Source organism: Oryctolagus cuniculus, chromosome 9, assembly GCF_964237555.1.
Source record: "Oryctolagus cuniculus chromosome 9, mOryCun1.1, whole genome shotgun sequence".
Lineage (NCBI taxonomy): Eukaryota > Metazoa > Chordata > Mammalia > Lagomorpha > Leporidae > Oryctolagus > Oryctolagus cuniculus.
Window position 1 is genome coordinate 25419507 of NC_091440.1, and position 24480 is coordinate 25443986.

Here is a 24480-nt window from a genome sequence, read left to right on the forward strand (position 1 = left end):
TGCAGAGTGTGCTACATGAAAAAGAGGGAGGGCTTAGTGGTACAAGGGAGGTGGTGCAGATTATGCACAGAAAGGAGGTTGTCATATGGTTTAGGTTGTGGTGCCATGAAGACTGGGCCAGGATGTTACACAGGAGCTGGCCACTACTGTCTCATTGGCAGGTCAGCCACTGAAGTCAACCTATAGCGTGTGACACCATGACAAACCACAGATAACCTAGAACTGTCAATCAGCTGCTCCAACTGCTACACTGAACAGCTGGATGTATCAAACTTCAGCTTCTTCCCCTAGCTACCAACTTCCCAGATCATTTCCACCATCAGAGATTTTTCAGCCCATTAACTTTATGAGATTAATGTTGTATCAGGGTTTCCTGGCCTGCTGACTGATCTAAAGATGTTGTTTGAGGAGCTAGAACACTGCCACCAATAATTGGCAATGACTATAATTCCTGCATGACCATCATTTTCTAATGGAACAGTTGAATTCTGTAAAGGACAAATCTGACAGTAAGAGTACAACTGGGCAAAGAAAAAGCAAAGGTAGGTACTAAGGTAAGTACTATGTAAGAGAAGGAAGAGTGCTCTCCAGATGGTAGGAGTTGATGGGCCTCCCTTACCAGAATCAAAGAATCACTCCACTTGCTTATGAGTCCCTTTGGTATCTCTTTCCATTGACACACTGTTGTTAACGTAGCTGCAGCAGGTTTCATGAGTCAATGCAGGCATTGTCCTGCTAGAGGGTGTTCTAGGGACAGTTGGTTGTCCATGACCACTTCAGCTAGGGCCTCTACAGACTTGCATACTTGCTATAGAGCCTGATCAGTGACATGGGCCAGGCTGCCCAAGGCAATAGAAGGGTTCTGAAAGCAGCTTCCTGGCACATATTAAGATTTTCTCCATTATGGTGGAAATTCTTACTGGGGATTCCTTTTCCTGCAAGTAGATGTTTCCTGAGAAAAATAGAAGTTGAAAATCATGTTAGCCAGGAGGTGCAATAGCCTTAATGTCTCTTTCTCTAGTGAGAAGTTCAGATCAGAAGCAAAAATTCTATCATGGCATTTTGAAGATGTACTTGAGGTTCCCAATTGGTACATAAGAATAGAAGAATGTCCTCTGTATCTGTGAAGACTCAGGACTAGTGGTTTAACTCTTGACATACATACCCAGCTAGAAACTCCTTTAAGAGACCTGTGATAGAGGCAGCATGTGTATCACATCCAGATATGCCTCGATCCCAGATGTGAGGAACCACTCTATTTTGGACTCCAGCAGGTAGATCATTCAAGCTGGGGTTTGTTTCAGTATTTAGTACATCATGACAAAAGGTTAACATTTAGAGGCAACTGGCCCGACAGAAGTATGCAGGGCAGATAGCAAATCCTCTGCCAAGTAAAAAGTCATGTATTCTGGAATCACCGAAAGCTAGTAAGATATAAGAACATGTTTTATTTGGAATCAGAAGGAAGTAAATTTTCTGGACTAGGACTTGCCATCAACTCCCATGATGACACAGCAGCTCTTTGAGGATGGGAATCCCTTATGGAAATTCAGTACAGAGCAAGTAGCTCTTGTGTCAGTTAAGAAACTGATGTTCTTATCTTCAACATACAGTCACCGGTAGCTTCAGGGGTGAGGGTTTATATGGGTGGGGGCACCATTTTTGTTCCCAGGTCCTTTAGTCCTCAGATAAGCATTTGAGGGAACCGGGAGAGCTATCCTACCTTTATAGCTTGGAGCAATATCATTTCCAGCGTCTCTCTTTTTCAAATTGAAGGCAGGATTCAGGTGGGATTTCAGGTGGGGACATTCCTTGTGCCAGTGTCCCAGCTTCTCACATTCAAAACATCCGCTCTTGGGCTTGGTAGCCACGGTTTGGGGATTTCTGGGTTGGCCTCAGGATCTCAAGTGCTGGTTACAGCAGCTGCCATCCTATGAACCTACTGTCTGTATTTATTTCACACATTGGGGCTCCCTTTTCTCTTCTAGCTTGTCTTTACGTTTAAGGGGCAGCACGGAAGATCTCTCAGATACCTTCAAAGTCCTTCTCCCATTGTCTTGCTCATGAACATATTACTGTCATTTGCCTGATTGTATCTCTTTCTGCTCTGCGAATTTCTGCTACTGATTCTCACTGTACAACTCACTGAGTGGTTATCAAAACCCATGCTGCTACCTGAACATTTTCATGCTTTGAAAGCATCCCTGCTGTGCAACCCAACCTGATATCTTGAAGTTCAGACTCCCACAAATTCTCTGACCAGGAACAAAGTATAGCCAAGTTATTTGTCACTGTATAATATGATGGTCTTTAGTCCAATTCCCAATAGTGAAGTAGGCAGGCACACAGGCTAAAATTGATTAGATTTGTGAGCTGGAAGATCACGCCTTCGCCACGCCCCTGTGTGACTGCACGCCCTACCTGATACCTTCACCATGCCCCTGTGTGACCTCATCCCCCTACCTGGCCACACCTGGGTGCCAACCAGCCAATCAGAATAATTAACCACTCCCCTTTGGAAGTGGGTTAAAAGCCTTGGACATGATGTGTCCGGGGCCTTCTCTTCTTCCCTGGCCTCTTGCCAGCAGGGGGCTTGCTGTAGCCCTGTGCCTCCAGGATGCCCTAGATGCTCCTCCACGTGGCTGGCTCCTGGTGCTTGATATGAACCCAGATTTACTTCTCTCTCTTAATAAAGCTCTCACTCTTTCTTATGTATCTTTCTCACTAAATAAAAGCTTAAAACGTACCATGCTGTCTCGTTTATCTGTGCTGGTATTTAGAATTCTTCTCTAAATATTAGTCAAGAGCCCTCCTGGGCTTACTAATATTGGGGATTTATTAGTAAGCATATGGTGAAATCGTATGGCACCCCAAATTCCGATAGCACATGTGGCACCCCAGATAGCACTTCTGGGGAACTTTAAGGGGCCACATTTTTGCATAAATATTAGGGGGTCATGTCTGATTTCAATAGGAATTCCATTTACATCTGATACCAGCATGGCCGTAGTGTTGACATTTTTACCAGTGTTCTGGTCTCCTGAGACATCACTAGCGATGCCTGAAGCACCCAGATTACAACATTCTAGGCTTTCTCTAGTCTCTTCCTCCAAATTCCTCCAAACTTTCCCAGCAACCCAATTCCAGCAGCTCCTCCACATCTCCAGTTATAGTTAATATTAATGATATCACTTCTTGGTGTCAATTATCTGTATTAGTCTGCTTTTTGTTATTTTAATGAAAATACCTTATAGAAATTTCTTGAGGTAATACAATTGGATTGCCCAGTAGTTTGGCATTGGTTGAGACTTGTTATGGTGGGTGTGGTAGCAGTTATCACATGGTGATCCAGGAGGCAGAAAGAAAGCAAAGAAAGCAAGATACATACATATATATATATATATATACACACATATATATGTATTATATATATATAGATAGATAGATATAAAGAGAGAGAGAGAGAAAGGTGAGAGAGATGTTATGGTTCAGGTACATGATGGTGCTCCTATAAAATTATTATTATAATATTATATTTTAAATTATAATTTATAATATGTGATTGCAGGGACACATCCTATAGCCCTATTGGCTATTTCCACCTAATGCTGGTTCTACATTTGCAACATTACCAAACTAGCAGTTTCCATTATATGGAAAGGGGGCTGGACTTAGTGGTGGCAGGAAGGTAGGTTTTGGTGGTACCTAGAAGGGAGGTTGTTATATGAGCCAGACCAGACTAATGTATAAGCCATATTGGGCTGCTATGCGGGGGCATGCAAGGATGACTGCAGCTATCTTGTGGCTACTGGAACCATTCCTCAGAGCCACCAGTCAGAGGCCCACATTGCTGGTAGGCTGGAGCTGTCAAACCTCGTCTCTTCTGCCTTTCTACCTACCTTTCCACATCAAAAACACGACAGTAAGATTTTATAGTCCAGGCTTTCAAGGGGAAACTTTGTACAAAATTAGTCAGATAATGGAGTCATTGTTCCACAATGTAGCCAATATTTGGCTATTTAGATTTTCTTTTTTTTTTTTGCATTAAATAAAATCTTAATTCAAAACATTTTAACAAACTTAAAAATTTAATCTATCTAAGGAGTACTATGTGGTGTTCAGTGTAAGTATACATTTTATATTGTTCAATCAGTATAAATATGTTTATCTCTTCTAAAATAGTTAATGATTCTTTATAGTTAACACTTCTGAAATCTTATATTTCTAGCTTTTTTTAGAAAGAAATATACCATATATTATCTATAATTACCTACAGTGCAATAGAACTCCAGGGTGTCCTACTAATATCTAGCTATAACCTGGTACGGGTTCATCAGTCTTTACCCATCTCTCTCTCCCTTTTTTCTTGCAAGCCTCTGATACCTTAACTATATATATATTTGACAGGCAGAGTCAGAGAGAGAGACAGAGAGAAAGGTCTTCCTTCCATTGGTTCATCCCCCAAATGGCCGCTACAGCTGGCGCGCTGCACTGATCCGAAGCCAGGAGCCAGCTGCTTCCTCCTGGTTTCCCACACGGGTGCAGGACCCAAGCACTTGGGCCATCCTCCACTGCCTTCCCAGGCCACAGCAGAGAGTTGGTCTGGAAGAGGAGCAACTGGGACAGATCCCGGCGTCCCAACCAGGACTAGAACCCGGGGTGCCTTCACTATACTTTTAACTTGTGTGGGATCACCTATTCTTGGACTCCACATATGAGTGAGATCATGTAATGCTTGTCTTTTTGTGCTTGACTTACTTCACTTAGTATAATGACCACCAATTTCATCCGTGTTGTTTCAAACTGCACAATTCTATCATTTTGTGGATGACAGTATTCATCATACACATGAACATATTTTCTTTATTCATTCATCAGTGGATGGTTGCCCAAGTTGTCTTCGTGTTTTGTTATTGTGAATAGGGCTGCAATAAACATGAACATTCAGAATTGTCTTCCACAGATTGATTTCATTTCCCTTGGATATATACCCAGTAGTGGGATTATTGAATCCTATGGTAGTTCTATTTTTAGTTGTTTCTCTTTTTTTCCTTTTGAGGCTACTCCATCCTGTTTTTTTTTGTGTGTGTGTGTGTGCCTTTACCATGTCCCACATAAAATTCTGAATTATAACCACATCCATTCTTTTCTAAAGCAGAACAAAATTCTGTTATAGATGCACCATGAAAATTTATAATTTTATGCCTATGAGAAGAGTTTTGTATTTTTTCTTGTATTTGGTAGGATTAAATGCCATTATATAAATATTCTCTTCCTATACAATATTGACTTGTTTTTTATATTGAAAATATCTATTACTACTACTAAAGACATCTGAACTTTTCTCCTTAATTTTCCTTGCTAACTATTTTATAAACTACTAAACCATATCATGTGTTGAATGCTTGTTATCCACTCTGCAACTGGACCCTCAGGAGCGGCTATGGCCCTGCTGTCTATCATCTGCCCCCATATTTACTCTTGCCCAGTAAGGGAGGTTGATATATCCTGTAGCTGATTATGTCAGCTGAAACCGTCATGCACCAAATAGCGCTTTCCTCTAATCTACTCTTAATTTTTCTCTATCTTCTATTCCATTCCATTAGTCTTTCCAGGCCATGTGTATTAAAAGATTAGTCTAACTTATTCTCAGTGTAAGTTGAGAAAATTGTATTTTCATCACATAAGTCAACTCTTACTATCTGGCACTTTACTGAAGAATTTAAATAAATAAGAATAACTGGATGTTATTTACAGTGCCAAAATGTTCTGAAAAACAAACAATCTATGAAATACAGTGTTTTGCAATAAGAGTGTGACTTGTCAAATCAACAACAGAAGTCACTGTGCACTTACTCCCCATGTTTTTTTTTTTTTTAATTTTTTATTAAGGAACTTTATTTCTGTATTTATGAAATGTATTAGAATTTGCTTTTTTCTTTTTTTAATTTTTATTTTTTTAACTTTTATTTAATGAATATAAATTTCCAAAGTACGATTTATGGATTACAATGGCTTCCCCCCCCCATACCGTCAAATTGGACCTCTGTCTTTAATGGGGTATATTATGAGAATTACGGTAAAACTTGTCTTCAAACTGTACTTTATACTTTGTGTGTTTGTGTGGGTGCAAACAGTTGAAATCTCTACTTGGTATAGAGTTGGTCTTCTGTATATAAAGTCAATTAAAAACGAATCTCGAAAAATGGAATGGGAGAGGGAGTAGGAAGTGGGGGTGGGAAGGTAGGAATGGGGGGAAGAAACACTATATTGCTAAAAGCTGCATATATGAAATTTGTATTCATTAAATAAAAACCTTCTAAGAAAGAAATATAGTGTTCTGCATTATAATGTAGTGTAAATGTCAATATAACAAAGCAAGATCTCTCTTGTTTATTTATTTCCAAAGGATTGTATCCATATATCTAATGTTCAAAGTAATTACATCTGAATGATTCTGAGTTGCAATTTTATACCCATGTCTACTGTTGTCTAGAAAATGTAACTGAATTCTGTATTATAAACTAGAATTTAACAAATATTATCACTCTTTTATTATATGCATTCTTAAAAATGCCCTTTAGACTTCTGAAATTTAAAATGTATTATGTTTAATACATAAAATTATATATCTTTTAAAAGATGCAGAAACAAAAAAATTGCATGTAATTTTACCCATTCTCCCTTATTGCCATTACTAATATTATGAATTATCATTTTTTTAGTTTTGTTCACAGTACTTTAGAAGTTGCTAGATATTAGTAATTTAACATCATTGATTCTAATTCAATTATATTTTGTGAAGTATACATCAAAATCCAAAAATTAAATAAGTTAATATCAAAATGGATATTTAAATATATGTTAAATTAAGGAACTAAAAACATTACTGGAATATGGGGTACAGCTGGAATATTCTTATAAAAATGGATTGCTTGGCCAGTGCCATGGCTCACTAGGCTAATCCTCCGCCTGTGGCGCCTTCATTAGGAAATAAAGGCTAGCAACATATCTATATATTCAGACAATTTATGTTTTTCTGTATACTTTCTATCTGAAGTTGACTGAATAAAAGGATGGAAATCCATTCTCTTAATGAAAAATCAAATGCTTATATTATATTATATTATATTTTAACTATGTTTTATTGAATAGTATGCTTTGTAAAACTTAAATGTCTCAGGTTTAGAAAATTGTTTATATTGCTGTTTTAGAAGTTAGATTGCTGAATTTTCAATATCAATTATTTTTTTTCCAGATCTTCTACTTGGTCTCTGCAGCCATTCTCACTGTCATGGTTCCCAGTGTCAATTTTCCTGCTTCATTCTGCCAGCTTTGATGGATTTTTGTTCTTATTTTTGGAGTAGAGGGAATTCATTGAACTATTTTTCCTCATTCTGCTGTGTGCCTGGCGGGATTTTTGGATCTGAGGTTTTATACTTTTCTTCCATTGTGATTTAAATACACATATTGTTTATCTTTTATGTAGGCCCCTTTATAATAGTGTACTCTTTGAACACTAATTTTCTAAATGGTGGACATTCTAAATATCTATTGCATTTCAAATAAAGCATTTACTTTAGGATATCACCTATTGAGTTATTCCTTTTTTCTCGATTTGGTGAGATTTTCGCTTGATCATTCTCAGAAATGTGCTCTGTCATCATACCCTTTCGGATGGTTAGCATACTTGAGTTCCTGTTTCATCTCAATGTTGAACATGTTTAATTTCTAGGAATTCAAACTCATTCTCCTTTATTGATGCAATATATTGACACAACCTGCCAAGAACGAATGTGAAGGCAGAACACCGTTCTGTTTCGTGGAATACCTGTGGTGCGTTCCTGAAGTCCCTGCCCTAGAGGCTTCCTCTTCTAAGCTTAGCTAGCCCCAGACATCCTGCCCTGGACCTTTTCCTGCCACCATGGTGACCACAGTTCTTGTCTAAGAATGGGCCCCTGTTGTCTCTGCTGAGGACACTGCAAGGCAGCAGGAAAAGGGAAGTGTACTTTGCAGCTCCTATTGTAGTTTCTTGACCAAGGAACTGGACCGTTGCTGCAGGGTTCCTCGTGTTTCCTGTTTCCTCTTCTTGCACCTTCCTTCTCTCATATTAGGGGTGTTCTGCAGGGCTTGCCCCCTTTTGCTGCCGTGCTTCTGCACTGATCCTGAACTGTTAAGTTTCCCCTTATCGAATAGCCTATGTCGTCTACATTCAGTTTTATTTATGATTTATTTCTATCCCTGAATAATTTACCTTTTATTTCCTCTCCATTTTCCATTGTCAATTCTAGGCAATTTGAGTCAGAAACAAAGTTATCATTTGCCATCTGGAACTTATTTTTCTTATTTCTTCTTTACTTATATTTATAAAACATGGTTCTCTTATTTATTAATAATCCTTATGATTGTAAGCATTTGTTTTTTCTTTGAAGAAGCAAATGCTTCAGGTGGTATGGCTAATTCTGGAACTTATTTTTGAAACCTTGATGGTGAAATACAGTAGTGGACGTCTCTCCTTTTCAGTATGATTAAAATAATCTTTTTTTGGAAAATTAAATAACCTATAACCAGATATATCTATCAATATGTATCATATATTATTTGAAGACACAGATGCAATTCATTACATAAAAATAAGAAATGCCAAAATATATTTACCAAACTTTTGAAACAGAAGCTGACATTTAATTACTAATATTGGTATCATAGTGAGTCTCAGTGATTCCGAGAACAAACGAAATTTTGTGACAAATATCCTCAAGCCATTACGAGGTTGGAGCTTCAAACTCCATTGATCAAATTCTTCTGGGAATGATGCAATTATACATACTCCATCTAAGACATCAAGTTTCGAATTAGTTACAAACCTACAAAAACATATTCAACATCTTTAAGTGGAGTCACTTTCTACAGGGGTGAGATCAAGTTGTTCCAATGGTAGACTTTTTTCCACATTCTTCCATTCTTTATTCTGGCTCAGAGTACACGAGCTGGAAAATGTACACAGAGTCTACTTCTCTGAAATATAGGTAAGATATGCATAAACTCATGTTATTTTCTGAAAAAGCAGGACCAGAATTTACCATTGTTGTTGCAGTTCTCATTTATTTTCTCGAGTTTTCTGCCCCAGCATGAAACTTGTCAGACTCATGCAGTGTTTGCAAAGATCAAGGGAAATTTAAAGATAAAGTAAATCTCTAATAAATATTTTAGGGTGATGAGAGGTAAGGTGTTAGCTGATCAGGAAAGTTTTGCATGGGGTAATTGCTTTCTTTGATATTTCACCTTCTAACTTTATGTATTTCTGACACAATCTGTGAAGTGGTACCATCCATATCACATTTCTCAACATATACACTCCCATTACTACTTAGGAAGTCAAGAGTCTATCATCTCTAAATTGGCCATAACCACAAAAGGCATCTAATTTTCTTTCTTCCTTCTACCTCTAGCAAACTTATGCTGTTCAAGAATGTTGACAATGAAACTATTGAGTATTTTAAAAACCAGAATCAGATGAATGAACGATTTAATTCTGAAAAATATGTAAGCAATTGTGTTAGAACAAATGTATGCACAATTTCAAGCAATGAGTTTTTTGAGAGGGGTAGAAAGCTGTCTTTTAAATTACACATATGATCTACTAAATGAGGAGGATATAAACAACAATTTTAGGAGATTACCTCTTAAAGTGGAGGAAAGGATAGTCAAATTTTATCAATTGTTTAACATTTTCCAAGGACATTAGGTGTAGACATTAGATACTTACTATGTATAGCAAAGACCATAGACAAAATAAAAGTGAAGTAGAAATGCAACACTTCTCTTTCCCCATTCTCCTTGGTGGTGTCACCTGCCAACATCTATCTCTCATCTCATTGATGCTGTTGGTGTTACATGTTGGTTCTGCCTTTCTGCTGATCCATGTAAATCTAGAAATTTAAAGTTGAACTACATTTAAATTAATGAATGTGAACACATGTGTGAATGTATTCCAGATTAGTAGACAAGACTTTAAATATTATTTGTTGCTAAATACCTTCATTTTACATTTTCTATAGTGAACATTCATACACGATTGGTACCTAAGGCCTCCTAAGCAATGATGTTTACTATATCTAACGTTCAAGGTGACATTTACCATTTTTCAACTCTACAAAATGGGCAGTACCCAGAAGGCACTAGGTATGATGAACTGTCAGCCTCTCAGCTGAATCTGAGTCCTTTGTGTAATCATTCTTTCCTCAGATTGTTGATCATATAATTCCATAGCTTTGTTTGAGCCCATAAAATCATCCACAGACACTTGTAATTACCTTCTGAACAATAAACACAAAATTTAATTTTCTATATAATAACCAATTACTTTCCAACTTGAAACAATTTGCATTATTTATAATACATGGCTAACCTACGTGTTGAATTATTTTTAACAGCAGTGTAGAAAAATTAACATTTCACATTTGCTAAGTACATCTACTTACTCTATCACCACTACTTTTCAAAGTCTTCATTAGCCAGAAGCTGGAATCAATAACCAGAGCTGGTAGTTGAACCAAGGCACTCTGATGTGTTTTGATACCCAACTTGGCATCATAGTCACTAGATGAAAAGTCTATGCTTTGCAATTATTTTAAGGAAGATACTTAGAAGTTGATTAAAATGTGTTTTATAAGCTATATTCAATATATGGATTTTTATTCCTTGATGAAGACATTAAATTTTCAAAAGCCCCTGAGAAGAAAAGACTCCAAGCTAATTGTTCTAGCTCTTATGATTTCAATGCGGATCTCTTTATCTAAATGCCAGGGGAAACACTAAATAGTTTCAGCTCATGTTTCCCTAAAAAAGTTTTAAGTACTCAAACAAGAACATAAAAAAGACATTCATCAGTTAGAAGTCGGTAACTCCATTTAATTTACTGTTAACTTCTGAGGAGAACGAATGAGTTAATGGAGTTAAATATAACAAAAGAAAAAACGGGGGATTTAAATGGTCGGCATTCTGATTTGCTCCTTTACTTTTTACTGTATGTAGAAACATAGTGGTTAATAGAATGGATGCTGGAGGTTCGAACTCCTTCTAGATTTTCAAAATGAAAAATGTTGATCATTTATCAAACTGAATCAGATCATTTGAATCAGTCATGAGTAAAATGCATGTATAGAAATATTAAAATGCATGCTCAAGAAAAAAAAAGAATCAATCCTCCCAACCCATGAAAAGAGAGAAAGAATGCCTGTGTGTATCAGTATGGTTGCAAATATAGATATTTCAAATTGTTTATACCTTCATCAAACCAATGGTTAAGAAGGATATACTACTATAGATTTAATAATCTGTGTTCATTTTAAAATTTATTGTATTTGAGTGGAATGGCCACACTTTCATTGGATTATTTTTTGTTCTTGCCTATATTTTCCACTGAACTAGGGTCTTTTCATTTTTTACTGGTTGAACTCTTTATTTACATATGTGAAGTTTCAACGCTGCGAAGGTCCTTTGCCACACTGAATAAGTCTTGTATTTGTTCAATAACCAGGTTGGGTGTGGCCCAGCCTTCTCCCTGGGGACATCTTAGGGGAATATTGTCTGTCCTTCACTAAAGGGGCTATTATGAAGTTCTGGGATGAAATTCTACACCCAGAAAGCCCTCTACTCAGCAATGTCCTAGAAAGCATGTCGGGGAGCAGAAACAGAGGTCCATACTGAAAATCCATAAGGGGGACGGCACTGTAGCACAGTGGGTTAAAGCCTTGGCCTGAAGCGCCAGCATCTAGCACTAGTTCTAGTCCTGGCTGTTCCTCTTCTGATCCAGCTCTCTGCTATGGCCTTGGAAAGCAGTAGAAAAAGACCCAAGTCCCTGGGCCCTTGCACCCACGTGGGAGACCTGGAAGAAGTTCCTGGCTCCTGGTGTCAGATCGACGCAGCTCTGGCCGTTGCAGCCATCTTGGGCGTGAACCAGTGGATGGACGACCTCTCTCTTTGTCTCTACCTCTTTCTGTAACTCTGTCTTTCAGATAAATAAAATAAATCTTTTAAAAAAAGAAAATCCATAAGAACTCCAGTTTGAATGCAGGCTCAGCTCTCAGTTCTTTGTGGAGATGCCATCCTGGTCTGTCAGATGTTGTCTCCTTATTACTTCTTTTTTTTTTTTTTTATTTTTTGACAGGCAGAGTGGACAGTGAGAAAGAGAGACAGAGAGAGAAAGGTCTTCCTTTGCCGTTGGTTCACCCTCCAATGGCCACCACAGCCGGCGCGCTGCAGCCAGTGCACCGCGCTGATCCGATGGCAGGAGCCAGGTCCTTATCCCGGTCTCCCATGGGGTGCAGGGCCCAAGCACTTGGACCATCCTCCACTGCACTCCCTGGCCACAGCAGAGAGCTGGCCTGGAAGAGGGGCAACAGGGACAGAATCTGGCACCCCGAGCGGGACTAGAACCTGGTGTGCTGGCGCCACTAGGCGGAGGATTAGCCTGTGGAGGATTAGCCTGTGGAGGATTAGCCTGTGGAGGATTAGCCGTGGCGCCGGCCCTCATTACTTCTTTTCATAAAGTTGACTAACCTGCCTGTGGGGAGCAACTCGGACTAGACTAAGTTACTGGAATTAAGACTTATTCTATGCATCTGCTCTCCCACAATATGGCGCTGAGAGAGGAGTAAACAGCTTCTACGCAGCTGCCTCTCGCCAACTTGATTGACTGAGCTGCAGGAGCTGATCTTGCTCCTGATTGGAGGAGAGCAGCGTACTCGGCGTGTGGGTAGCAGAGTTGGGATTGGTGGAAGAGGACTATAAAGGAGGAGAGAGACAACATGCACCAGGAACATCTAAGAGGAACATCTATCTGAAGGAACACCTGAGCAGCCCCCAAGAGAGCCGGCCGGCAGTGTGCCGCTCCCCCGCGGAAGTGGGGAAAGTGGCAGGGGGAGCCGCCCTTCCACGGAGGTGGAAGGGACAGTAGCCAACCCGGGAAGAACCAGCAGCAAACCCGGGGAGGGCCGAGCAGACGAAAGAACAGCGCAGGGTCCTGTGTCGTTCCTCCACGAAGAGGGGGAGCGACATAATGGTGCCGTGACTCGGATATGAAGCCTAGGCAGGGCTTAGTGTCGTTCCTCCACGAAGAGGGGGAGCGACATAATGGGGCCGTGACTCGGATAGGAAACCTAGGCAGGGTTTAGTGTCGTTCCTCCCCGAAGAGGGGGAGCGACACCTGCCTACTGTTTTAAAAGAAACATTGCAGAGAAGGAACAAGAAATTTTCATATTAGTAATTCAATGTCAATCCCTAAGTGAGGTTCTGATTTGAGGAGAGATGGATAGTGACACCACTGCATGGAACCTATTGTCTTTTGGTAAATAATGCAAATATTTTATTTACTTTCTCATAGAAACATCACTGTGAGATGCAATAATTTTTTTTTAGTATTTATTTGTTTGAAAGTCAGAATTGCACAGTAAAAGAGAGACAAGCTGGCACCGCGGCTCAACAGGCTAATCCTCCGCCTTGCAGCGCCAGCACACGGGGTTCTAGTCCCGCTCGGGGGCGCCGGATTCTGTCCCGGTTGCCCCTCTTCCAGGCCAGCTCTCTGCTGTGGCCAGGGAGTGCAGTGGAGGATGGTCCAAGTGCTTGGGCCCTGCACCCCATGGGAGACCAGGATAAGGACCTGGCTCCTGCCATCGGATCAGCGCGGTGCACAGGCTGCAGCGCGCCGGCTGTGGCGGCCATTGGAGGGTGAACCAATGGCAAAGGAAGACCTTTCTCTCTGTCTCTCTCTCTCACTGTCCACTCTGCCTGTCAAAAAAAAAAAAAAAAAAAGAGAGAGAGAGTGAGAGACAGAGAGAGAGAGAGATAAAAGACTTCCATCCTTCGGTTCACTCCCCAACTAGCTGCAACGGCCAGAGCTGCACCCATCTGAAGGCAGGAGCCAAGAGCTTCTTCTGGGTCTCCCATGAGGGTACCAGGGCCCAAGGAATTGAGCCATCTTCCACTGCTTTCCCAGGCCACAGTGGAGAGCTGGATCGGAAGTAGAGCAGCTGGAACTTGAACTGGCACCCATATGGGATGTGACTCTTCAGGCAGCAGCTTTATCAACTATGTCACAGTGCCAGCCCCAACATGCAATAATTATTAAGCACCTGTTCACATAAAGATGAAAGATATCAGAAAGATTTGGCTGAGAACAGAACGTTATTCACAAAAACATATATTACATAAAATACTACATACATACTTCCTGCAGTTTTACAAAATCTTATTAGTACCTTGTGAGAATTCCATTCATATTTTTCCTCACACTCTTAATCTTCTTAACTTTACATATCTGTACTACATTAGATTTATTTTAGGAGAATTACCGTTTTAGATACTAGGAATTTAAAAATTCTCAGCACAAATCCGATTCACTCAGTATCTGAGAAAAAGCAGATGGACTTTTGCAGCCATAATATTGTTCAAAATGACAACATGCGTTTTCTCTAGATTCAGGTTTTATGAGGCTCGACACTTAGCAATTTGTAGCAATAGTGGGGAGCTCTTTAAAAAATAATTCTTGCTAACATTATTTCGAACATTTTACTAAAGAGGTAATTGTGTGAACACATTCACAGGGCTTGCTGGGTCTTGGGAAGTTCCCATTCCAAGGAAGACAGGGATATTGCTTGCAACCTAGAAATACATAATTGTGCTAAAAAATAGCATATAATCTTTTACTTCAAAAACATTTTAAAATGGACAATGATTAGAAAGACAAAATATTTCAACAATCATAGAACAAAATACTGCTGCTGAGGCATAAACACTCACGAAAGCACAAGTATATTATGTTTTCAGCAAAATCTCTACCTCGTATATGAACTGGAAGTAGGAATTCTATAAGTCCATTAGAGGATTTCTGAACTTGATGGAAGAGCATTTTGGCCTCAACTGCTTTCCACTGAGCCTCAGAAATCATTTTAAAAGGTTTTACTCATTTTATTTTATTATATATTTCTAGGTTTTAGATGTTTTTACATTTTTTAAAAAATCAAAACAATTTTTGGAAATTCCTAAGATATTTGCAAAATTGGTAAATGTAGGCCCTCAGTCATAATTATAATTGCAAGTACTCAGAGAAATGGAAATCCTGAAAGGTCTGCAAGAGACTGAAAGAAGTAGAACTTAATGGGCAAATATTGAAAGCAACAATATTTAGAGAGTATAGAGCAATTCATGGGATAGTGTTAGTAATTGTTAGTAATTGGGCAGAAATTACAACGTGCCCTCCCTGCATTTGATTCATATATTGGGGTGATGCCACCACACACACATCAAGAGAGCAGAGAAATATTCCTTACTTATATACTTGCTGTATTTAGGGCCAGGTGGGCAAGGCCTCACTACCAGGGTCACAATGCCGAGAGAGCAAGGACAGGAGACTGGCTTAGGATTTTTATTATGCTTCATCCTAGGGGTGAGCTGTTCGATGGAGGAGCTTGTGTGGTTGAGTCTCCCACTGGCGCCAGGAGCATGAGGTCTCAATATTCTGATTAACTTGCCCAGATACAGGGTGGGGATGCCAAGACTGTAGTGATCCTCAAAAGCTGTCAACATCACCTCAAAACATAGGGTCAGTCTTTTTTTATCACAAAATGTTATTTCAGCGAAGTTAGGAATAACACTGTGCCTTGAGAGAACTCAGGTGATTGTTAGATTTCGGCTAGGAAAATAGTTTCTGTATTGCTACCTGTTTCTGCTCTTACAAGAGAACTGAAGAGTGGTGCCTATAGGCTTAGATTCAAGCCATAGTTAATACATGATTAAGCTTAGAAACTCATCTTTAATGTGTAATATTTATGTCCCAGTGGCTCAAAATGTCTACCTATTTGTCCCTAGAGCCTGAGACTGTGTTCATTTACTTTACAGCAAAGATTGTGTAGATGTGATTAAGTTAGATACCCCGAGACAGACAGAATACCCTGGATTATCCAGGCCAGCACAATCTAATCTTGTGAGTCTTCGAAAAACAGAGCACCGTGCCCTAATGATTTTGTCTCAGAGCCATGGTTCCAGGAGAAAAGTCAAAGAGATTTCATGTCTGAAGAGGGAACAACAGGTCACCATCAGCAGAAGTGGGTGACCTCTAGAAATTGAGAGGCAAAAAAGCAGACTTTCCCAAGAGCCTCCTGGGAAGTAAGGGAGGCTGCCAACACAGCATTAGCTCGTGGAGACTTAAAATGTATAGAACTGTATGCAGATCTTCTAATTTATAGAACTATATGCAAGATAATAAATGTCAGTAATAAATAAGTTTCTGATTTTTCCATAAGCCATGTACATTAATGTAAACCACAAAAGAGAAAAAGGGAGAGGGAGAGGGAGAGGGAGAGGGAGAGGGAGAGGGAGAGGGAGAGGGAGAGAGAGAGCGAGCGAGCACCAATTCTATTCTGTGAAAAAATAATTCCATTATCCTTGAGAAAATTATCCATTATCCTTGGGAAAAGTTAAGTTTAATAATATCTAAAAAACATTCCTGCTGGGACAGGTTTGTGGCACAGTGGGTTAAGCCTCCGCTTGGGATGCCAGCATCCACATCAGACTGCCAGTTCCAGTTCTGGCTTCTCTGATTCTGATCCAATTCCCTGCTATGTGCCTGGGAAGGCAGGAGAAGATGGTTCAAATGTGTGGGAGCCTGCCAACCATGTGGGAGATCAGGATGGTGTTCCTAATCCAGAATTAGGCTGATTTTGATCATTTGGAGACTGAAACAGCAGATGAAAAATCTGTCTCTTTTTCTCTCTCTGCCTTTCTCCCCCTCTCCTCTGTCACTCTGTTTTTCAAATAATTACATAAATCTTTAAAAATGACATTTCTTTTAAAACAGAAAAGCACATGTAAATGTGAAATATCTAATCATGATTGAATCTGAGATACAAGAAAATAAACGTCCTAGGAATGTGTAGCCACTGCTTTCACATTATGTCATTATGTCATCTAATTGAAGCTAAGAAAAGAACATGAACGATGTGAATCAGGATAGTAGTGTCCAGGTAAGTAAAGCAAACTGACACAAAGCACATGGGCATTATTTCTTCTGGGAAGCAAAGATATCACCTTGTAAACTCAATTCATTCCATCAGTCATCCCACTAAACCATCAAAATATATTTTCTCATCTTCCTGTACCACATGTGAGGGAAATGGAATTTATAACAGAATTTTAAAGGTGTCCTTTTCACAGAGTGGTTATGTCTTTGTAAAATAATTATGAAATCAGGCTTGTTAATTATAAAATATAATGGAGATTTCTGTATTTCCATTATGTCTTAAATAATATTTCAATTTTATGTAATAAATGCCTAGACATTATTTTTCCACCAGAAACTTTATAAAAATAATATCAATAAATTCTATAAGTTTGTTAAAATATCAACTCATAAAATCCAATCTGTAAAGACAACTCATTTATTTTTAGTATTGATGCATGTATTTTTCAACATTTCAAAAGAGAACTGAAATGATTTATTTATGGTAATTATAATCAGTAAATAAGTTCTGCTGAATAGAAATTATTGTTAGATTAGAAGTGGATTGTTTTTCTCAGTGCAGTGTATTTTTGTCAGAATATTGTTTCCCCGGAAATAAATACTGACTTCAATTAGAAATTTAATATATTCACTTGTAAATAAAATACAATTATTAATCATATATATATTGCAATACATTTTTATTAGCTGTGGAGCTTAAATTTTATAAGTAAGTGAAATATTTGAAATGATGTACATTATACTCTCCAAATAACAAATCTGATCATAGAAGTATTATTAACATATAAGGGAAATATTTCATACATTTAAACAAAGAAGAGGGACTTGATTCTGCTGTACACATCTTAAATTATTTATGCTTGATTTAATATAGACCTCAGTCTTTGTCTATCAAGTACTTTGCAAAATTCAGTTTAATTAATTAATGAATTAAATTTGGTCTATTTGCATTGATATGAGGTACATCATGGGAGCAGGCATTGTGGAACTGCAGATTAAGCCACCTAGGACAGCTATGTCCCATATCAAAGCGCAGGCTCTAGCCCCAGCTACTATGCTACTGAAGCTCCTTGCTAATGCAACTGGGAAGGAACAAATGATGATTCAAGTACTTAAGTTCTTGCCACCCATGTAGGAGACTCTGATTGAGGTACTAACTCCCGGCTTCAGCCTGGGCCAGCCCTCACTGTGGGCATTTAGGGAGTGATAGATGGAGCATACATCTCTCTCACTTTCTGTCACTATACCTTTCAACTAAAAAAATAAATTAACGTCTTTTTTTTTAAAAAGAAATATTTGTGGTTAACTTACCTCAAAATAATCAAAGATGGACAAAGAAATTTTAACTCATTTTGGACCTCATAAACACTTTAAATTATGGATTTCTTTACAAAATACAACCTAGACATGATGTAACTTATAGTATATATAGTATATATTGTTATATCAGATGATACCAAAGTATATTTGATACCTAACTTTATTCTTAATATAATTACTGAAATGTAAATTTTAGTAGCCATTGATCTTCAAGTCTTTGTACTTTATTAAATTACAAAATGACTTGCTTCATGGCCTTCAGTGATTTATCTTCTTTTCATCTAAAATATTCTTGTGACATGAGAAGCTAAGAATAGATTTCTGTGAAACTTCTTATGTTGGAATTTTCTTATACAGACTTTGTTGGATGATTGACATGGGGCTAAACATAGCATATAATATTTCTTGGAAAATTATTTACCTCCATAAAATATTTATTAAGCATTTCATTAATTAATTGGAAATTATATTAAATGTAACACTATATCTTGAACTGAAATGTCATGCATGGAATTAAGTTACACGTTCCTCCCTGTGTTTTTTGATTATTATGATTCAAATAGGATTTGGCTCCCTAATTCATACAGATGTTTAAATCCTAAAGTCTTCTGTTAACAACTAATGGATAAATATTAACAGTTGACTGATTAAAAGTAGACTTGGTGTAATCAAGGCCTCAAGGAGGAGGGGTGGTCTTTAAATGTGGGTTTACCTTCAGAAAGTAGTTCTCATGAAATCAAGTATTGGGTGCACTGGCCGATCGTGTAACAAGTCTCACTCTGCTTCCTGGATCACCATTTGATCATTCTTCCACACAGGATCTGTTATTTCGAGCTTCGATAAAACACTAGACTAGTGAGTCACTCAATCTTGAACTGTGAACATTGAAACTATCAGCCAAAATAAACCTTCCTCCTTCATAAGTAGTGTCCCTCAGGTATTTCAGCTATTGTGAAAAGAAAAGATGACTTGAACATTACAAAGTATCATAAACAGGATAGAAAACATTGCTTTCATCAAATAAATAAAAATATAAAATGGACTAATTTTCGTAGCTCACTTTTTGGACAAAAAATAAATTATGTACTAAAACATACGTAATTATAAAATTCTGGAATCCCTTATAACAAAAGAGAGGGCAAGAATTTTATCAAAATAGGGCCGGCGCCGCGGCTCAATAGGCTAATCCTCCGACTTGTGGTGCTGGCACACCGGGTTCTAGTCCCGGTCGGGGCGCCAGATTCTGTCCCGATTGCCCCTCTTCCAGGCCAGCTCTCTGCTGTGGCCTGGGAGTGCAGTGGAGGATGGCCCAAGTACTTGGGCCCTGCACCCCATGGGAGACCAGGATAAGTACCTGGCTCCTGCCTTCGGATCAGCGCGGTGCACTGGCTGCAGCGCATGGGCCGCGGCGGCCATGGAGGGTGAGCCAATGGCAAAGGAAGACCTTTCTCTGTCTCTCTCTCTCACTGTCCACTCTGTCTGTAAAAAAAAAAAAAAAAAAAATTATCAAAATATTATTTTTTATATTATAATTATTATGAGACTATTTTAGCATGCAGAATTTTCTTTGCAATTTATGTTGTATATTTCATTTTATATTAGCTTAATATTATAAATTACAAAAAGTAAGAGACTGAAGAAATTATCGTATACTTTATTAAAATTTTATCTAATAATGAGAAATAGTTGCAATTAAGCTGTCCGGAGTTTTTTGCAGTCATAAAATATATTTTTTGAAACAAAAATAGAATTCTAGCTTTAAAGAGAAGAGTCTTTTCAAAACATATTGTGCAATTTCTCACTCTATTAACTCTTTTGCTGTATACTTGGCAATATATTTGCATCATCCTGAAAACTAAGTGTTCAGTGGCAATGAACAAAAACTGCTGTTCAAGAAATAAAAAGATGAAACAGTCCTACTGAGTCATATAATTTTAATTACTCTCAACATTTAATCTTTTACATATCTTTCTTCTCTCCCCTTCTCTTTGTATGTTTTCCTTTAGAATATGAGCTCCTATTGTTATTATTTTTTAAAATCTAATTATCTTTTAATGTCAATAACAATATGCAAGCTGCATAACAAAATGTAGTGACCTTAATAAACATAGTGTTATTCTATCTAAATAATTTTTGGTGGAGGAATTTGCTCAGGGTTCAGATAGGTGATTCTTTGTTCCCTGTGTATTGAAAGAGCTCATTGAGTCGCATTGTCATTCCCTGGCAGATTAACTGAAGGTTCTTAGCCAGCTTTCCTGGTCATGCTGCAGTGTTTGGTGGAAATTCTGGAATCCTAAGAACAGCTGCAGATGTTCCCTGGAATTCCTAAATCCATTTATCCAGGGTAATAGTCTTACATTGGTTCTTGGAGGGCATTGGGGTCTCAGCTGTGATTGGTTCATGAATTGGCAGGATTTCAGTACCCAATCTGGAGAATATCAAATATGCTTTCATGCGAAAAGACACCTTACCAATCTATATCAAATTCTTAAGTAACAGAGACCTCATCTTTCCATGAGAGAAGTGCTGGATGTTTTACAGATATGTTTGTGAAATATAACCACAATGCTTTCATTTTGCCAGAAAGTGTTTTGTAAATAAGTTGTTTAGTGCACAGTTTGTGTCCAGACTCCATATTGGTATTCACATTTAAAGTTTTACATGATACAAAAATTAATATTTTACAATGCAGTGTCAATAATATTTCCGTGTAGTTTATATTTTATAGATAATAATTTATGCACATTCTTTGATGAATAATCAGTTTTTATTGACAATGCCATTTCTGTCAGATACTCTCTATTATTTGACTAAACTCTTAATTTTAGATATACCTTCTTAATCTATTGTTTCACTGAAAATAATAATTTCTTAATTATTCTAATTTCATATTAAGTCTTGATAACTAGTAGAGTAAACCTCCAATATTTTTTGGTCTTCAGGTTTCTTTCGATTTTGTAAAATATGTTATGCTGCTTATTATTTGGCTTGAAAATATAAAATGAGTGTTAAAAGTAAGATTTATTATATAAGTAGAGAGACAGAAAAGATGGAGACAGAGACAGATGAAGGGGGATCTTCCATATCTTGGTTACTTTTCAAGTGTCTGCAGAAGTTGGGGCTGAGCCAGGCTGAAGCCAGGAGCCAAGAACTCAGTCTGGGTTTCCCACATGAATGGCAGGAACCTAAGTACCTAAGCCAGTTACTTACTGCCACCCAAGCTATGCATTAGCTTGAAATTGCAATTGGAAGCAAAGCTGGAACTAAACACAAGCTCTCAACTATGGGATGTGGATAATCCCAGCATTATTTTAACTGCTGTATTAAATATACACTTTCAAAATCAGATTTTTGATGGAAATTTCAATAAATTAACACATTCATTTAATAGTTTCTATGGCCATGATCATGAAATATACTTCCATCTCTTTATAGCTTCCATAAAAATCTTTAAATTACAATTATTTCATTATTATTTTTAATTCATTTTTATTATTTTATTTTTTCATATTTTAGATACAATTCTACAAATATATTGTCTCCCTGCCTTGTTCCTACTCTTCTTCTCCTTCCCTTCCTTCTTTCCTCTTCCAATCTAAGTAGAATCCCATAATCCAAAAATTCGATGCAAGATGTCAACCAAGTTTGCTTTCTTTTCTTAAATTACTACCAGATCATCTCCATCATTTCATGTTTTGCAAAGATTGTGTGTGAATGTGTGTGCCCTTGTTGTTTCCTTTTGTGATATAATAATATTTACATCTATGCATCATTCATATCACTTCCAGGTCTCCATGGTAGAGAGTCTGAGTTTATTCTTTTAATGAGATTGTATACTTTTATGGTGTCAGAAAGTGAATCTCTTAAATATTAGTTTGGTAACTGACTCACATTCTTTCTAAAAGCTAGGTCTTTAACTACATGAAAAGTCTAGAGCATTTTTATTATTTTCTGCCACTCAATACAATGAACATATTGAATAGAATATAACAAAACCTATAATGTCTTTGAGTTTTGTAGAAATAAGTATTTTATTTTTTAATTATTGGATTTCTGTTCTAAGTGGCTTTGCTTTATATATGTGTGTATTCATTTTTAATGATTTTTGGAAAGAAATTTAGAAATTTTAAAATCCAGAAATGTATTTTCAAGTATAATTGTTATCATTAATAAATAATAACTCATGAATTTTCAAGGAATTCTCAATCTTTATTTTTTTTATCTTGCAAAAAAAAAATGTGCTCTTAAAACTCTAGGGTCTAGAAGTTCAAGATGAAATTGTTGCAGGGCCAGGTCTCTCCGAGGGCTTTGAGGAAGGATTCTTTCTATCACTCCAATACTTGCCTCTCACAGCATAGGGCATTCCCTCCGTGCATTTGTATGTGCACTGACATGCCACTCTCCTCTCTTTGTCTCTGCCTTTCTATTTCTTCTTTAGTTATTCATTGACACTTAAAATGGCATACAGTTATGGTATAAAATGTGATATGTTGATACATATTGTGAAAAAATTAAATAAAACTAATTAGCATACCTATCTCCTTAACTACTTATTTTTTTCTGGTAGTGAAAACATTTAAGATCTACTGTTTTTTAGAAATTTACAAGCACATAACACATTATTAACAACTATAGCCCATGTTGTTCAAAAGATCGATGAAAGTTATTATTCCTAATAATAATGAATATTATTATTCCTAATTATTATTCCTAATAATTATTCTAACTGAAACTTTTCTTCACTATGGCTCTGGTAAGCACCATTATACTCTCTGCTTGTATGAGTTCTACATTGATTCATGTCACATGTGATGGTGAATATATAGTGCTTCTCTTTTTATGTTCGGCTTATTTCACTTAACATAGTGTTCGTAAGACTCATCAGAATGTTACAAATGAGAGAATGTTCAGCATTTTTTTCAGACTTCTAGTATTTCATCGTGTATATACAACATATTTTCTTTATCCTTTAATTTTTTCTTGTCTTGTTATTTCAAAATATTTTTAATAATACCAAAGAGTATAAAAATAGTGTAGGGGAGAGTGCTGATCACCCCTATACATATATATAGGGCTGTATGAATTAGTATTTCCCCAGACAATGTACCAGGGTTCCCTTCTCTCCACAGTTTTTCTCACACTTGTTATTTTTCATCATTTTGATTACAACCATTTTGATTATAACCACTCTAACATGTTGGCATTCCTCTGTTGACTAAAGATGTTAGACATTTTTCCACATACTTGTTTGACATTCTGTCTTCTCTTGAGAAATATCTGTTTATGTATTATGCTAATTTTTAATTGAGTTAAATGTTTCTGGTTACTGAGAGGTTTGAGTTCTTTACATATTTTAGATATTAGATATATGTATGCATGTTTTGAATTTTCTCTCAATGAGTAGATTTTTTTTCTTCTCTCAATTATTTCCTTTATGATTCTTTTCATGGCTTCAAAATTTATCTGTGTTCTACATATTCATCTCTGTCTCTCCCTTAACCTCTGAAACCACTGATCTTGTTAATGTTTCTAACAGTTAACATTTCCATGTGCTGATTCACTTCCTAAATGGGTGCAAGGACCTACCAGGATTGTGCAGGACCAAAGCCTGAAGCCAGGAGCTTCCTCCAGGTTTCCCACACGGATGCAGTTGCCCAAGTACCTGGGCTTTCCCACTTTTTTAAGGAGCTAGATGAGAAGTGGAGCAATGAGGACAGGAAGAGGCACCATGTGAGAGTCCCCTACCACAGCAGGTGCCTTTACATGTTATGACACAATGCTGTCACCAATTGTAAGCTTTTAGCTGTTCTTCATCAAGTTGGCAAAGTTCACCTGTAAACTGAGTATTTAACTAGGAATGGGTTTAGTATTTCCTCAAGCGTTTTCTACAGCTGATGATTTCATGGAGATTTTCCTCTTTGATCTGTTAATAGGATGGATTACATCAGTTAGTTTCAATTGTTGAACCAACTTTGCATATCTGAGAATCTCAAGCATTCATGCTATATAATTCTTCCTTGGACTATTATATTTGATTTGTTAACATTTTTGAAGATTTTTCTATTGCTTACATGAGAGTTTATAACTTTCATTGCATGAAGATTTTGGTGTTAGGCTGACCTCTTCGAAAGTTAGGAAGT

General features: G+C 37.4%; 1 long non-coding RNA gene across 1 annotated transcript in view; it reads left to right on the forward strand.

Moving 5' to 3' along the window:
* LOC103349096 (uncharacterized) overlaps positions 1-8186 on the forward strand; it is a 374077-nt gene extending 365891 nt beyond the window's left edge. Inside the window, exon 10 of the long non-coding RNA XR_011378685.1 lies at positions 7259-8186. This is a non-coding gene — a long non-coding RNA (uncharacterized lncRNA). The remainder of the gene's footprint in view (positions 1-7258) is intronic.
* The last annotated feature ends 16294 nt before the right edge of the window (positions 8187-24480 follow it).